The 18,202-nt window shown below is 46.5% G+C and overlaps 1 long non-coding RNA gene across 2 annotated transcripts; it reads left to right on the plus strand.

Moving 5' to 3' along the window:
- The first annotated feature begins 1,986 nt into the window (after positions 1-1,986).
- Positions 1,987-9,413, plus strand: LOC146798219 (uncharacterized). Of its 2 annotated transcripts, XR_014969131.1 has the most exons (7): positions 1,987-2,122; positions 2,464-2,555; positions 2,647-2,749; positions 2,850-2,935; positions 3,020-3,083; positions 3,658-3,712; positions 8,092-9,413. It is a non-coding gene; the product is annotated as an uncharacterized LOC146798219 (long non-coding RNA). The 2 variants fall into 2 exon arrangements; XR_014969132.1 differs by lacking the exon at positions 3,020-3,083.
- The last annotated feature ends 8,789 nt before the right edge of the window (positions 9,414-18,202 follow it).

Genomic DNA, 18,202 nt, shown 5'->3' on the forward strand with positions numbered 1-18,202 from the left:
AAATGCAGGCCCATTAGCTAATGCATTGTCCTGGGTGTGGACATGTGTGCCACTCCAGATGACAGGCAGTAGGTTATATGTGTAGCCAACTGTGTAATCAGGTGACAGATGGCCATGTGACAACTGACATAATTCAAGTTGTTACTCTTACAAAATTGTACCTTGGCACTCACAGCACTTGTCAACAGTTCTTCATGTTTTAAATGTGGAAATGTGATGATTTGTGTTGAGAACACTGATGTGCCTGCATGAAAAAAGTCGCCCAAGGAAGTGCACACCAAAATACATTTCCACTTTCATGGAACACACTGGCACATTTCTAAGAAGCACAGTGCAATAATAACTTCCTAGGCAATTGACATTTTTAGTGAAATGATATCTAGGATGTACAAACTGTAAATCTTGTGACTCCATTATACCTGGAGAAACTTTGACCCACAATGGATTTAAAATCCAAGCGACCAACTTGTGGAACTGTAAGACTCTAACTGGCACATGCATCAACAAAGCTTTTGCGAGTCCTTAATTGCGAATATTAAGGACTCGCAATTAAGGACTCGCAAAAGCCTATGCATGTAGGAATTGCTATTAAAATAGCGATTCCTTAACATTCATTAACTGCGACTCACAAATTGCGAGTCGCAATTAATGAATGGCTTCCCATTCATTCCTATGGGCCTCCAGGCCCAAAGGAATGCATTGGAGATTGCGGGAGCAATTTGCGAGTACCAGTAGGTACTCGCAAATTGCTCCCGCAATTTCTAGGGTGCAAGGGTGTCAAAATGACACCCTATTGCACCCATGTATTTGTACTCTGCACACATGTTGCATACACACATGCTCTAAGGGCATGTGTGTGCGCAACGTGAAACTTAGAAAAATGCAAATAAGTGCATTTTTCTAAGTTTTAGCAAATTACCATGAAGTCCAGCTTCATGGTAATTTGCTCCCGCTAGTAGCGAAATCGCTATTTTTACAGCTTTCATGCATTGCATTTAAGGAATCTCAATTAGGGATTCCTTAAATGCAATCGCTATTTAAGGAATCGCTATTTTGAGATTCATTCAATAGCGATTTTGCATCTGAGAATCTGCCCGTTTGCGACCGGTTTTGTGGTTGATGCATGTGCCTGCATATGTCATTTACTTAATCCTTTGCCCCTGCCAACTGGGATATGTAGGCGAGACCGCGAGAGCCATACACATTAGAATATCAGAACATCGCTCTGCTATTAAAACTAAGAAACTTCAAGCCCCCTTAGTGAAACACTTTATCCAAGCAAAACACCATTCAGATGACTTGCGCTGGTGCATTTTGGAAAAAATCAAGATACCTGATACTCAAGGTGGAACTGCAGTGCGAAAAAAACGAGAAGTGTTCTGGATTTTCTCCCTAGACACCTTTCGCAATGGTCTAAATAGTGACTTACCGTGGGAAAATGCAATTATTTAATTAGTCACACAAGTAATAAAGATGCAATACATAAAATCTATTTTTGCATGCTTTATTCCCACATTAAATGCGAGCCTCTTCACATCGACCGTCTAACTACCCCCACTGTAACTGATCACATGCCTGCTCTTATACCCCGATACAGACGGTTGCATACATTTTTCTCATCTGTCTCTAATTAATATATTCGCACTGTTCACAGACACCACAAATAATCACACATAGATTAAACAACTTGTATGTAACTGCCTACCCTAATATATATATAAATATCGTGCACTGTGTATATGAGATTGCATCTACGTGCCCATCCATATTAATAAGACATTTAAATGAGCGATATTCATCTACTTGTATTTACAAATACAGACGGTTATCACTGCTCGCGAGTCAAATCCTAGTCTGTAGCAGCGGCCCCACCAACTTTTCGCATGTGTACCTTTAACTAAATAATGATCTAGTCGAAACGTCACTATCCATCGTGATAAGAGTCATGACTCCACCCACACACTATCCACGTAGCAGGCACAGTTAGCCACATCCAATCAGACCAGCTCAACTGGAATATTTAAACGGACGTGAATCCCGCCATCGTCGTTTATCCGCCCGATTTACAGCTGAGTTAGCGTCCACGAAGAAGTAATCGGTACTTCACAACGCCGCAGATCAGGTAAAGATTATTTCCAGCACTGCAGAGTTTAACCTGCAAATCCTTTAATCTTGGATATAGAAACCTTCTACTTATTTGTTTTAACATCAACTCATTGATGTGACAGATTCGCTCGTCACATCTAGTCTTTAGCCATACCCTCTATACACCCCCCTTTTTATTCTCGGCTGGCATGTAATCATTCCTTGCCTCAAAAAGATCACTATAAACATACCGTAATTAATAAAACCAAACTGAGCCAAGCTAAACTCACCCATTTGACCTATTAAACAGCCTTTAAACACATACCACGTTGAGACTATTTATATCTTTCCCCCCCTTTCTTGTTTCCTTTGTTCCAGGATTTCTGTTCCAAAAACAAGACGTCCGTCATCCAAACTGCATCATTTTAAATACCATCTGCGAAATCTCTATCCGTTATACATATAAAAAGGTAAATAGTGAAACAGCCATGATATTGAGAATGTTCGATCCTTACAGGCACCCACTTATCACAATAATACACTTTGGGTTTCTTACTCCAGAATCTCGCTGAATAAAGAAAATATCCTGAATTCACGAACTAATACCCAGTTCATCCAAGCATTTGATCGCCACATCTTAAAAGCCATTTAAAAGATAGAACAGGTATTTACATCGTATTCGATACAAAGAAAATTCATATTTTTTTCGGGTTTTTACAGAGTTCAATTTATACCCACATAAATGCACTTTATCATCTTTACAGGCTCTACGACATCCACTGGCAACACCTTGGAACTTTTCTTATTTATCGTGAAATCACATTGTTAAAAGCATTGCATCAAATATCAGGTACTGGGTGATTACTCCAAACTTAGCAGTCCCTTTCTGACATCACCATCGTTTTTCTTACATCTTGTTTTTTGGTCATTACAGGCTGTCTATGCTATCTCCTGATAATTCCTTCACTTTTTATCTATTCGCTAGACTACCTCTTGAAGTAAGCACTGCTTATTATCTTTCTAGTGTCCATTGTCTCGGCTATCTTCTCCGACAATTGTTTTTCACAAACACTTAATTGTTTCAGTATCTGACACCGCATCCTAAGTTACTTAATCATTTTCACACCCCAGCTCCCGTCTTTTTCTTTTTCTTTTTCCCTCTCTCCCTTTCTTTCTTATTGCATTTTCCCTCATTCATTGTCTTTCTTTTTTCTTTTTCTCCCCTTTTTTTCTCCTCCTTTTTTCCTTTCTTTTTGCCCTCTCTCCCCTTCTATTTTTCTTTTCTCTTTTCCCCTCCTTTTTTCCTTCTCCCCCTCTTTCTTTTCTTTACCTGTTATCAGATTCTCTATCATCCCTATTTGTATCCATTAGATAGACATTTATCATTTATACGTATAATAATTCTGTATGTAATTGTCATCCTTCTCTTTATCCTCGGTTGAGAAAAAAAGATTCTCGCTGCATGGGAAGTGTCCTTTTTAGTTTATAGCCAATTTAATGTAAAAGACGTAAAAACAAAAAATTATTCATGTAACATCATTTTTTTTTTTTTTTTGAAACTGTTTATTACAGGTCTTAAAAGTATACAAATATGGGCCCACAACCTTCCGGCCGGCCGCTAGCAATGGTAGGAACATACGACATACATTTATGGAACACGTGGTATTACGGATGAGCATTTCTCAGTAGGTAACAATGTCAAAGGCCACATCATCCAGACCCCATTATGCGGTTTCATTTTAAATTAAGAACAACAAAAACTAAAACCACACCCACAAGGCAACCCACAATCGAAAATAACAGCACGTGCTCCCCTAGAGGGGGGATCCCAACTATACACAGAAGTATAAAGAGGGGGAAGAGAACAGAGCGAGGACTGGGGGAACCCAATGCCCGGCAGCGGGGGAATGAGTCGGCTAAGGGGACGGGGCTGGCGAGGCATCAGGCAGCAGCGGTGGTGCACAGATACCCCCTCGGTAGGCGTTCCAGGGGCCCCATACTTTCACCCATGTCCCAGGCTTACCCCTCGCCACATACACCACCTTTTCTCGAAACATGCACCAGTCCATGTGTTCTTTCCAGGCCGAGACCGTCGGGGGCCTCTGGGACCCCCACAGTTGAGCAATATCACGCTTGGCTATCATGTATCCCAGAGTCACCCACCACGTCTGCGGCGCCGAGTAATCAGTCGGTTCCCACACATTCAACAGGCATCTTCTCGCTTCAGGCAACAGCGCCACATGCGTAACCAGTCGCAGCACCTCATGTACACCACGCCAGAACCCTTCCACCTCCGGGCACTCCCACAAAATATGCAGAAAGGTCCCCAAAGCACCACACCCACGCTTACACAATCCATCTCCAGCATAGCCCATACGCAGAAGCTTTGGCCCCGTCATGTAGACCCGGTGGAGTATCTTGAGCTGGACGAAGCGAAGGCGAGCCGGTATGGCCACCTCCTTCGGGGAGGCCACCGCGGAGGTCCAGTCCTCGTCGTCCAACTCCAGCCCGTCGGCAACCCAAGCCGCACGAAGGGCAGTCAGCAGGCCCGAGCGGTCGTTTATCAGCTTTTTGTAGATCAGTGAGATCGTGCTGTCCGGGACGTGTCCATCCAGCACTCTATCCTCCAGGGGGGAATATTCTGGGATGGAGGCAACGTCCGAGAAGACGGAGCCCAGCGCATGACGGACCTGCAAATACCGAAAGTATTCACTGCCCGGCAACTGAAATTCCGTCTGCAACATATCGAACGTTTTAAATCCTCCCCTCGTCCAGAGATCCCCCACTGTACTGATACCTATTATGTCCCACTTCTCAAAGCCCTTAGAGGTCCACAGGGAGCCTAACCGCTCAGACGCGTATAGTGGTGACGCCCGGGTCAAGCGGTCCTTCCACCCCATAGCTGCATTGGCCGCGTGCCAGACTTGCACCATGACACGCGTGGGGCCCGTCAGACGAGCATCGGGCGCGCCAGAGTAGAGCGCTCGATTGTAGTCGCCACCTGGCAGGAGCATCTTGTCCATTTCAAATGCCGGGTTTAAGGCGGGCCCGTATAGGCCATGGTTAATGGCAGTGAGCTGGGAGGCCCAATAGTACCGTTTAATATCCGGGAGGGCAATCCCCCCGTCAAACCATGGGAGCGTCAGCTTCGCCAGGGCAATGCGCGGCCTCCCGTCCCAGAACAGGCGGCGTTGCAGACTCTCCACCTCACGGAAGTAGCGCGCCGGGACTAAGTCCATAGTGTTCTGCAAAGCGTAGAGGAAACGCGGCAGAGACATCATCTTGAACAATGCCGCCCGGCCGAGCGGCGAAAGCGGCAGGCGCCGCCAGCGTGCGACATCTACCCGCAGACGCTGGAGGGGGGGAAGCAGATTACGTTCATACCGGGCCTCCGGGTCCAGAGTAATGAAGACTCCCAGGTACCGAAATCCCTGCGGGGCGATCTGAATCGGACAGCCCCGCGGGAGAATAGGAGCCTCCCCAGAGAGAACATACACACACGATTTAGCCCAGTTGATGACGAGACCGGAGTTACGACCAAACGATTGTAAAACATCAACTAGCACTATAAGTGATTTACATGGGGAGGCTAGGTACAGAAGGATGTCATCAGCGTATAGGGATACGCGGTCCTCATACTCGGGGGTCCAACGGAGACCACGGATGGAAGGCTCCCACCGCAGCCACTCCGCCAGGGGCTCCAAGGCAAGCGCAAAAAGAAGCGGCGACAAGGGACAGCCCTGTCGCGTGCCCCGGCCCAGCTCAAACGGGGCCGATACTCTTCCGTTCACGACCACCTGCGCCAAGGGGCCCGCATACAACAATTTGACCCAACTGATGAATCCTGGGCCAAATCCGAACTTCGCAAGCATCGCCCAGATGTATGGCCACTCAAGCGTGTCAAACGCCATGGTGGCGTCTAAGGACGCCAAAATGGCCGGTTCCCGTATAAATGGGACGTGCGCGAGCACCCCATGCAAACGCCGCAGATTAAGGGCTGTGTTGCGATGGGGAATAAAGCCAGACTGGTCCTGATGAACCAGATCTCCCACCACACCGACCAGCCGATTGGCGAGTACCTTGGCGAGAATTTTGGGCTCCGCATTCAGTAGTGAGATAGGCCGATAAGAAGTAACCCGATCCCGAGGTCTCCCTTCCTTGTGAATCACCACGATTGTAGCCAGACGCTGGTCAAGCGGGAGGGAGCCCAGCGAGTGGGCCGCGAGGAACATTGCGCGGAGGTGAGGCGCCAATGTATCCGGTCGCAGCTTATACAACTCGATAGGGATACCGTTCGGGCCCATGGCCTTGCCAGAAGCGACCGAGCGTATGGCGAGGGCGATTTCGTCGGAGGTGGGAGCGGCGTCCATCGACACCCTGTCCTCCCCGGAAAGGGAAGGCAGCGCGATATCCCTAAGCAGGGCACGGGAATCCTCTTCCGAGCAAGAAGAGACCGGGGAATACACCTCGTGGAAATAATCCGCGAAACAGGAGACAATTTCTTCTGGCTCAGTTACACACACACCATTCGTTTTCTCAATCAGCGGGACCACACGATTCGCTCTCTCCTTTTTATCCAACCACGCTATCAGTTTACCAGCCTTATCACCCACATCATACAGTCGCCCCTGTTGCTCTCTACTAAGGCCCCTGGCCGCCTCCGTAACGAGGGCCCTATAAGCCGCTTGTTTGAGCTGGAGGACATGTAGTGCAGCATCCGTCACCCCATCTTCTAGATTACCCTCCAGCTCAGCTATTTCAGCCTCCACCCGGGTCACCTCCTCCCGCTCGCGCCTCCGGGCGTGGGGTGTAACATCATTTTTTAAAAATATTTGATTCTTTAATTCACAGGAATTGTGGCTTTTCCTGAAGAAGGCGTACTTTTCGCCGAAACGCGCGTAGAAGATAATCATATGGCCACTGATTTGTTATTATCTTTAATTGTTGTTTGATGAATATTATTACATTGAATGTTTACATTATGTACAAATGCACTGTTGAATTGCCTTTTTAACTATTGATTTTTTCTTTGATTCTGTGAGAATCATATTAACAATAAACACTAATGTGAAATTTTTAAATACTGTTTTGGCTACACTATTTGGACACGTCCTAGATATCATTTCACTAAAAATGTCAATTGCCTAGGAAGTTATTATTGCACTGTGTTATACCCTGTCCTAGGAATTATACTCTATTTCCTCATATTCAGGGGGTCCCTGTTATTTACATTAAAAAAAACATTTCTAAGAAGCCACTGTTAGAATTAAATGGTGTTGCAGATTCTATATACATGTTCCCACAGTGCTCTTGATTTTGTGAGACACCTTTATTGTTGGTGATACAAACTGACAAGTCTCAAGACATCCAGACCTCCGTGGGCCCATGTATATGTACTTTCTGCAACACCATTAATTTCTAACAGTGGCTTTTTAGAAAAGGTGCCAGCTTCTTCAATGACAGTGTAAATGTACTTTTGTGTGCACTGCCTTGTGGGACATATTTCATGTAGGCACATGAGTGTTTTTTTCACGAAATGGCGAATTGGCACATTCAAAACATGTAGATTGTGTAAAGTATTGTGAGTCCCAAGGTAGCTACATTTTTGGGTTTTGTGTTCCAAGGTACTTACAGGTCTCTGAGTGTGGTGACACCTTGAGTATTGAGGTGGGTCAGTTTACAATGGGTGCACCACTACTGTTTCTTTCAGGTTAAACAAGAGGTGGCATGAATTCATTGTATTGTTGTGCTCACCGGTTCACAGACACTAGCTTTTCAGTGTATTTCTCAGTCAAGTTGTGGCCTTTTGTGTTCTTTTTTTCCTGGTGTCCAAGTGGCATAGTGGGTCTACCAACTGGGCAGTACAGGGCTTACATATGTGCGGAGTTATCTAGCTGTTACTCATGATGCATTGCCTGATATGCACTGTGACCAATTGTCCTTGTGCTCATGTGTCTGGTGTATACAGGTGACTGATGCATTTCAGTTTCTTCTCCTTGCCCACAGCATCATCATCCGCAACCGAGGGAGACACCTGCATGGACCTGGAGGAGGGACCCAGCGGCAGCGCCACTAGTGCTGTGGAATCAGAAGGACCCAGTGGCACGGAGGGCGAGGGGAGTCAGTCGGAGGACCTGTCTGGACACGATACCAGCTACGACGCTCACGGGTCCGAGGCTGACCTCCCTGAGGAGGCGGAGGCTGCATCACCAACTGGCAGCATCCCCACATCTGTCCCCGCCTCCTCCATTACCATCTCCGCCCTTCTGTCCGTGCAGAGTCCCACCATGTCTCCTTCGTCCCAGTCACCGCACCCCCTGCCCCTGTCACCCCTGCTGCCCTCAGTGAAGAGTCTGTGGACATACTGCGGCAGTTGCAGGTTGGGCAGGCATCAGTGCTGACTGTCCTCCATGGACACACTAAACTGCTCACACAGATGGTGTCGTTCATGGAGGGCATGTCAGCAACGATGTCTGACCAATGCAGGTTTCTGCGGTCCATGGACTCTTCCCTGACGGCAGCAGTTTCTCTCTTGCAGCGCTCCGTCCCCCCCACCCCAGACCCATCCACACTGCCTTCTCCCATGCCTGCCCAACGCACACACAGACAGTCACGGGCACGCACCCCACCAGACACATCCAGCATACCCCCTAGTAAGGCACAGCGCACACCTCCTGGCACGCACACTCGGGGGATGTAGGCACACCCACAGGGGCTGGGGGCAGACGACATGCACGCAGCCACAGTCGCAGTCCGCAGTCCTCACAACCCTGTTCCTCCAAAACCACTCCCCTTAGCTCCCCTGCCAAACTGTCACCTAAGGAGAACTGTATATTTGAGCTGGGCCTCGCCCCCACTGACCCACCACCCCACAAGCGGGTGAGGAAGTCCCCAGGCACGGTAGTTGAGTCCCCCACCATGTCCACCCCCTCCCCCAAGAGCGCTGCACCCCATCCCTCGGCCACCACACCCTCCGTTGGCCCTTGGGTATCTTCAGGTGCAGGGGCTAGGATGGAGGCCCTAGCAGCAGTGTGCAGCGCCATGTTCACCTCCACCTTTGGTGCTGCCCCACCCCCTGTGGTGGAGACGTCCACCACACCTACCCCTCCCCCTCATGTCCCTGCGGTGCCTGGTCCTGCCACAGATGATCCCCCCCCCCCCAGTCGACAAACCTTGAGGTTCCTTAGTGCAGGCAAGGAAGAGGTGGACGCGGTCCCCTACGTCCACCCTTGGAGTTGAGAAATGGACTGGCCATTGGCCTTTGTACATAATATCTTTTACATTAATTTATTTTTGGAGCTGAATAAAGCCTTTTCTTTTACTTTCAACACTATTGCATTTCAGGTACTTGATGTTGGTGATGAGGCTCCGGGAGTTGGTGTTCTGGTAATGTGTTAGGGTTCTGAGAAATGTTTTTGTATGATGGTCATGAGGTGGACCATGGTATCTGTGTGCCATCACAATGTCCCTGCAAAGATTCATTGGTAATGTGTGTTCATTTAGTTTGGAGACTTCGGGCCATATGTAGGTAAATTATTTTTACCGATTCATAAATACCGAATTTTACCGAATCGGTATTTAAGAATCGGTAAGTTATATGTAGGTCAACAATCGGTAAACATTACCGAATCGGTAAAATTCGGTAAACATGAATCGGAATTTACCGAAGCGGTAAATACCGAAGCGGTATTTTCCGATTCGGTAAATACCGAAGCGGTATTTTCTGAATCGGTAACCTTATGCAAGTTCCCATTACACAGCCTACTCTCACAGGCTACAAATCACACCTGAAATGCATGCTGCTCAACTAGTTCAGCTGTGAAACATGCCACGGACATCGCTGATCTCATCGTAGATCAGGAACACGACCTCCTAATCCTCATAAAAACTTGGCTTAATGCCTCCTCAGGTCCTGTCCTTGACATCCTAGTCCCTCCTAGCCACAACATTATCAGACTTGATTGAGCAAAGAGAACTGGTGGAGGCATCGCCTGTATATACCATAACAGTCTCTCAGCAAAGCAGTCCCCCCTCTGCAATTCTGACATCCTGTGAATATCTGGGCATGGACATCATTAGTAAACATAGACCCTTATGCAACCTGCACATCTTTTACCACCCTCCTAGAGACAACCTCCCTCTGATCGAACAAACTATGGAAACCATCTCGTCCAACATGGGTCTCCATTGCCCCCAGATCTTCCTGGGTGACTTCAATCTACACTGGAATGACCCCAATGATCAGGCTGTGAAATCTCCCTAAACCTTCCTAGCTGACCTCAACCTGACTCAATTCTGCCACAACCCAACGCACAACTTAGGCTCGACCCTCGATCTAATCATCTCCAATCCCAACTCCATTCAATTGGAATCGATTTACCCTTGTGACTGGTCGGATCATCACTATATCACCTTCCTAATCTGTGAAAGATGGAACACCAAAATATTCCAACCATTGAAATAAAAACACTGGAAAAGAGTATTGCAAAATGCAAATGTAAATGAGCTCATATCTCAGTGCAATCTGTCCCTACCGCCTCATTCGTGCATGTCCGACGTCCATGAACTCAGTGAACACTACAACTCCATGTTGACTGCCTTGAATGCAATTGCCCCCCTACAACTAAAAAGAAAGTCCAACAAAGACTGCAAATCATGGTTCAATGACAGCTTAAACCCAGACAGACGCAACCTGAGACTAGCAGAACACTCTTGCAGATCCTACCCATTTATTGAACTCCTTAAGACTTTAAGACTGAGAAGGAGTATGTACAACAAACACATCAGAATGGCGAAAGCAACCTTCTTCAGAAGCCAACTGTACAAAGCCAAAAATGGCCCCAGAATGCTGTTTGATCTGATAAAGCGGCAATCCAATAACACTCCCAACCAATCACCACTCATTTCCTGCCCACAGCCAAACTGCGAGGACTTTGTCGCCTTCTTCCTTGAAAAGTCTAGCAAGATTGAATCTGAACTAAGGTCTGCCCTGATTGATCTATCACTCGCGCCAGACTCCTCCTTATCTTCGCAGCCTCTTATTGTTCTTTGCCTTTCCCCAAAAAAACAATGCCTTTTGGAGTAAATTTTCACCCTTCAATGACACATCCATCTTCAACATTCTTTCGACTCTGAAACCTTGAAATCACTTCAATAATCCCCTTCCCACCAACCTCTTTAAATAAATGATAAGGTCACTAGTCCAACTCTGGACCAAGATTATAAATACCTCACTTCTTCAGGGTGAGATCCCTGGCTGCCTGAAGGCCGGTCTGGTTCTGCCTACAGCTGACCCAGAAGATTTGAATAATTTCCAACCAATCACAAACACCCATCTCTGGCAAAACTCCTTGAGAAATGTGTTCATGAACAACTGTGTAAGCACATTGAGGTAATCCAACTACTTGATTAATTCCAATCGGGCTTCCAAAATGGCCACAGCACTGAAACAGCCATCACCCATTTAGTCGACAAAACTCTCACAATGCTTGTCCACAGTGATTCATGCCTATTAACCCTACCCACCTCTCATCAGCTTTTGACACTGTCAAGCATGATAATCTACCGAGCCGTCTGGAACATAGAATGGGGGTCTCAGGCTCTGTACTAAAATGGTTTGCCTCTTTTCTCAATAACAGAACTCAGAAAGTCAAATCCAATCAAACCCTATCCAATTTCAGGCCCTGCACTTTGGGGGTGCCCCAAGGGTCCTATCTCTCTCCCACACATTTCAACCTATTCATTGAACCTCTTACTGAAATCCTCAAAGCCTCTAACATATAATATCACATGTATGCGGATGACACCCAGTTGTACATGAAAATCTCCTCCACTGACGATATCATGACACTTAACGGAACCCTGCACAAAACCCAAAATTGGTTAACCTTCAATCATCTCAAACTGAACGCCCTCAAAATGGAATTCCTCCTTATCTCACCACCCAAGCAAACCCCCATCATGGAGAAATATTTGAAAAATCTCTCCACTCTCGACTGCACACCACACATTATAGGCTCTTCGAAATCTTTGAGAATAGTGCTAGATAAGAACTTAAACATGCAGGATCACATCAGCGCATCTACCAAGGAGCGAACTTCCAACTGAGCATCCTAAGGAAACTAAAATCCTTCCTTCCCCAGGAGGACTTCAAATCTGCTGTGCAAGCGTTAGTCATCTCACGGGTCAAATATGGCAGTTCAACCCTCTGCGGCTTACCAAGATACAGATTAGCCCCTCTCAGGGCATCACTGAATGCTGCGTCTAGGCTCATCATAGGCTCCAAGAAAACCAACCACATTTCCCTGGACTTGAAATCTCTAAACTGGCTTCTGTTTGAGGCAAGGATTCAAATAAAACTTGAATTCATGACACATAAAGCACTGCATTTCAACACTGCTCTGTACCTGGCAAATAAGTTAAAACTGTCAGGAGGTGCCCATTCCTCAAGAAGCTTCAGTACCTTGCTGCTCAAACCTAAAAAAAAAAAAAAATGAAAACGTACAATTGATCCTTCTCAGGAATTGCCCCAAGAATCTGGAACTCCCTTCCTGCGGAAACTAGATTGATTCCATCAACATTTTCTTTCAAAAAGGAAGTGAAAGCTTTACTGATGAGCAAGTCATTGAGTTAGAATCTCTTGTCTTACCAGACTGAGCCCAATGCATGCTCCTCATCTAGTGTCACAATGACTCTTCTTGTTTTATTCTACTCACATGTTCTTCTGTCTGCCTGTCAGTCACCGTTGCTTACTTTGTTGGCAATTTTTATGCTCCTAATACCTGCCTCTATTATGTCACTACATACTTGTTATTATTTGTATATATCGCTGCTTTTCTCCCACAATTGTCTACCTAATGTGTTCCGCAACTCGCCTGTAAAGCCTTCTGATACCAGCTAGGGTCATGTTCGCGCTATATAAAACTTTAAAAATAAATAAAATAGTAGCTCCTCTCTCGTTTCGGTGGGTCTCCCTGTACCTGGATCCTTCTTCAGCTGTGTAGGCATCCAATGGCCAGCACAGTTCCTGTAGTTTGCTGTGGTTCAGGCCGGTTAGTGAAGGTTATGTGGGCCCAGCCAATGGCCCCCTCTGATTTTACAGTGGCGTGTTCTCATCCCTGGTCACACCGGCAATACTGCCTTTATGTCTCTTGTTTCAGGTGTTATGCTTTATTTCTGCTCCTCTTCCCCCATCGCCTTCCTCCGCATCTGTAGGCCCTCGCGGGCCGGGCTATGTTATTCCAGGCCACGTGGCCCTCTGGGCTCCCAGTGCAGTGCACGGGCTCTCGTCGCTTCCTCCACTTCCCGGCTTACCTCATTTGTCTGGACGCTTGGTTTCCATTTGCGGTTTGCCTCATGAAGCGCTCCCTGTCTGGTTATCGATGTGCGCCAAGGCGATGCCGTCACTCGTCTCCCCTCTACAGGTCATCCGGATCTGACCTGTAGATCTGACTTCGTCTACCACAGCACTCAATACTGTACCTTAGGGTCTCCTATGCCTGCCCATATGACGGATTCTGTCGGTTTAGCTGTTCAGCCGGCAGAGCTACACTAATGTGCAACCATCTTGCCATGGGCTCTCCAGGGCCCCCAAAAATGTCCTAGTTAACCTGAAGGAAAGTTTCAATTCTATTAAGGACATGGAGGCCAGGATTATGCATGACTTTCCTCACTTTTATTAAACAGCATGTTCAAAGATAAAAAGTAAAAACACCACTAAACAGTACTACAACTCCCATGAACCACAGGAAGTAATGAAGCAGAATCTAGTTTTACCATATAGTGCCCCAGGCCCATTCTATCTACATCTGAAGCATGAGAGTCTCAATTGTTCCTGCCAGCCCATAGACAGGGTTGTGCTAAAATTGTCCACACTGCCTTGAGCATCTACAGAGGCAGTAGGCCTCACACCCTCCTGTAACCTCAGATGTATGTCTGCTATGAAGGCCAATAACCTCAGTTCACTGTCTTTATGATGAACAAGTCTCCGAGCCCCTGTTCTCTGCGTGTACATCTTTCTGAACATCAAGAAGATGTAGCAATAACAGGATGCTTCTGTCATCTAGAAGAACAAGATGGGCTGAGAGTAGGAGTTGGGGCCAAATGGGACTTTTCGCAGCTTTGGAAACTAAGATAGCGACAGGGCTTAAAATAAACAATAGCCTTCTAAGAAGCTTCCACCTTAAAGCTTCTAAGAAGTGACGCAAATAGTTTTAAATAAAATATGCAACTTTTTGTTATGTTTTGTGGTCAAACACCTGCTAAAGTTAGATCTTGCGGTCAACGGTTCCTCATTAAAAGTGTATAAAAGGGCCACTTACTGGCCCATTCATTGATCACTTCACACAGTGGTTTTTCACAGTGAAGTGCTCCTGGTTAGCTGTTTTATTTAGCATTTTGATTGAGGTTATAATGCTTCTTTGTACTTTGATATTCATTTTCTCTCTCTTTTTCTTTGCATTGCCGTGATTTTAAACGTACTAGATTGCATGTTTTTGCTCAGGATCTGCGATGTGTCTTTGACACTTGTAACTTACTAGATTGCATAGTGTGATTTTTGATTAATGATGTGTCTTTGACATTTATTTTCTATATTGTTTGAATAATTAGTGTCACTCCTGACTCAATTCCAGCAATTTCAGACGTGTGACTTGTTATTTTAGATAGTAAATTTCCATACTAATGTATGTGGTAAACACCATACTCCAACAGTAATCATGGCGACCATCTGCCAATCCTGTAACTGTCCATAAATCCATATAACATACTCCATGCTGTAGTCCTTCTTCTTCAATTAAGGAAGTTAGGCACGCTGGACCGCATTCCGCCTTTGAATCCGAACCTAAGAGGATATGGAAATCAATAAGACATTTCGAATTAAACATACCATCCCCTGTTAACGATATGTAAAGTCATAATGTCATCAATCTACCATAAGGCATATGAATGACATTTCAACCATAAACATAAGTGTGAGAAGTTGGCCTGGTATATGCTGACTACTAATTAAAGTGGGCACCTTGTACCAGTCCAAACAACCCTTATTGATGATAAGGTTAAATACAACCTTTATTGAAAGCTATCCTAGTGGTAGCTATGGAGAGCAGCCTTCAGGCTAAGTCTCGAAGGAATGTAAAGCAGCTTGTTTTACCAGATCAGAAACTCCTGAATGACCAAATGAAAGGAGAACCTCACAAGAGATATATAAAATATATTTATTTATTACTAAACACTCTCTACTAACCTCTTTATGAGATTAGAGCACAAACCACACAATATTAAATCACTAGAACGACAGTAAATAGCAAAATACACAGTGGGCTCCAGGGGGAGACCAAACCATATACTAAGAAAGTGGTATAACAACCACAACTTAACTAGACACAATGCCTAGAGCACGTAGAATCGCTGGGACCCCAAGGAACCACCCAAAGTAGTGACACAGTGGACCCACGGAAGACGGGTGCAGTGTGTGAACACAGGCGCGAGCTCCGTACAATCCTTTGGGAAAGTCGCGGTTGGGATTTTAGAGATTAAGGACACTTCGGAGAGGACTTTAAGCAAACCCTTTCAAACATAGAAGGTTCTAAGGCCAGCACCCTTGAGAGTACCAAGATACCCATGTTACCTATCCCAGAGGAGCCGTTTGCATAAGTGTCAAGTGATGTCGGAAACCTTTGTCGTTTTTAATGGCGTGATGCGAAAAAGTGCTGCTGCCGGGAAGATGAAAAGTGTCCAGTGGGATCCAAGCCTGGATCTGAGGTGAGAAAAACCTGAAAGCAGAGGGGACAGAGTCTGGGTCACTTCAGGGTGACCAGGGGCACGATAGATGAATGCCCACCGATTTCGGGTGCTTCAGGTGAGATGATGCAATGCTTTACTCTGCAGCCCCGGGGAGCAGGAGACGTCGACGATGACCAAAGTCCAGAGGTGAGCTGTCCCACCAAGGATGTCGAGTGCTGGGAGGGTCAGTGTCCGGATTGAACACCAACACGCCTTGGCAACTGCAACCCACACAGGCAGAGTAAATAAGCTTTGGTGAGGACCAGCAAGGTCCTGGGGACTCTCCAAGCAATGGAGAGTCAGGGCACATCTGGAGCAACCAGGAAAGCCCACTGAAAGTCAATGTTACCTTCACAGGGACCCACAGGCCAACGGACCAGGTATCGCGAAGGGACCTCAAGCTGAATCACCAAATACCAGCCCACGGAACACTTGTGGAGTGTAGGCCGAAAATCTTCGGTGGAATTACTGCTCGGGGTCAGGACTACAAGAAGCCCAAAGCACAGCCTCAGGGATTGCCAAAAAGAATATGCTGCTGCAAAAGTACACGGTGCCTAGGGGTTCGGGTTGCATGGTCCCCACGAGGGATACGAGTCTCAGGATTGCTGAGAGAACTGATCGACCTCAGGGACGCTCGGGAACCCACCTCCTGTGTTGCAGAAATCTTCGGAGTCCTAAGGAGCTCGGGAGATGCAAACTGGTCAGATGTGTTAAAGGTGCCTGCCTTGCAGGGGAGTAACTCCTTTACTCCAAGGGAGATTCTTCAGTCATCCAGCATAGTGTAGATCGTCGAAATACTTGGTTTCTGTAATAGAGTTTAGTCCAGGTAAAATCTAAGGTCCTGTAGTCAGGGGTTCCTACTTTATACCCAAGGAAGGGGTGGGCCAAACTCTGGGGACCCACCTATGGGAGGGTTAGGGCAGAGGTGTGGCTACACCTATGTCCTTTGTCCAGTTTCGTGCCAGAGCAGGAGCCAATAGCTCCTACAACCGGTTTGAACTGGACTATGCACAGGGACACCAAATGTGCCCCCAGTGCAGACTTCAAACACTCAGAGTGCACCCACCCAGCCCCAATACACTAAATCCTGTCTGGGAGGTGGAAACCTATTGTCAAGCCTTCCCCTGCTCGAGCTTGGCTCAGCAGCAGGAGAGCAGACTCGTGTCTGTGGCTGGCAGCATCCATTTTGTGATGCCCAGGTCGAGAAAGCTGGTACCGGGCATACCGATGTGTCATATAAGTCCCTCTAGAAAGGTGGAATCATACCTCCCATACCAGTTACTGGTGTGGAGGTATGATTCTAAGGTGTTTGACACCCAACACAACATGTTTCTACTGTATGGGACAGAAGGTGGGACTCCTTAGGATGGTGACCCAGGAACTGGATGATTTAGAGGGAACAATTCTGACACTGGATAGAGAAATTGCAGGTGGGTCTTGTTAGCAGGGTAAATTGGTGGACATGAAAAGCCTCTATAATTCCACATGGGATAGATTGAGGGCATTAGACCTCAAAACCTATCAATCAAAACAACATATAGAGGTAGGTAAAGCTGGATGATTGCTGGCCTGGTTGATTAAGCCAGAGAGCAGGGGTACACCTATTCCCAGTATAACGGACGCACAGGGACAGATACTTTCCTCTCCGGGGGCTATTAGCGCTGCGTTTCGAACATATTATGAGTCGCTTTATGGGTTGCCAGAGGTGAGCCGGGAAGGAGAACTACTTTTATATCTCGAGGGCTTGAGAATGGCAAGCTTAGACTGCGAAATCGAAACCTCGTTGGCACTACAAGTTAAAGCGGGAGAAATTAGAGCGGCTATCAGAGATATGGCTAGAGGGAAAACACTGGGACCTGATGGCCTCCCTGCTGAATTTTATGCTACCTTTGTAGATATTCTAACCCCAAAACTAGAACAGGTGTATGCCGTTGCAGTTAAAGAACAGTAACTACCGCTCTCAATTTGACAGGCATTGGTGATCCCACTGCCCAAAACCAAAAACACTCATGCTCACTTGACTGAGTTTCGACCGCTATCCATGTTAAATATGGATTTTAAGATACTGAGCAAGGCACTGGCGACTAGGCTCTTGCCTCACATGAGGCGCTTGGTTCATAAAGACCAGAACGGTTTTATTCCCACACGATCCACGTCCAACAACCTTCGGCGACTATATCACGTTATGTTTCATTCAGATATAGAAAATTTTCCAGATGCTGTAGTAGTCACAATAGATTTGGAAAAAGCTTTTGATTCTTTGCGCTGGAATTTTTTACTGGCAGTAATGGGGAAGATGCGAATGGGGGAGGGGTGGTGAAGTGGATTCGTCTTC

The sequence above is a fragment of the Triturus cristatus genome, chromosome 9 (genome assembly GCF_964204655.1).
Source record: "Triturus cristatus chromosome 9, aTriCri1.1, whole genome shotgun sequence".
Taxonomy (NCBI): domain Eukaryota; kingdom Metazoa; phylum Chordata; class Amphibia; order Caudata; family Salamandridae; genus Triturus; species Triturus cristatus.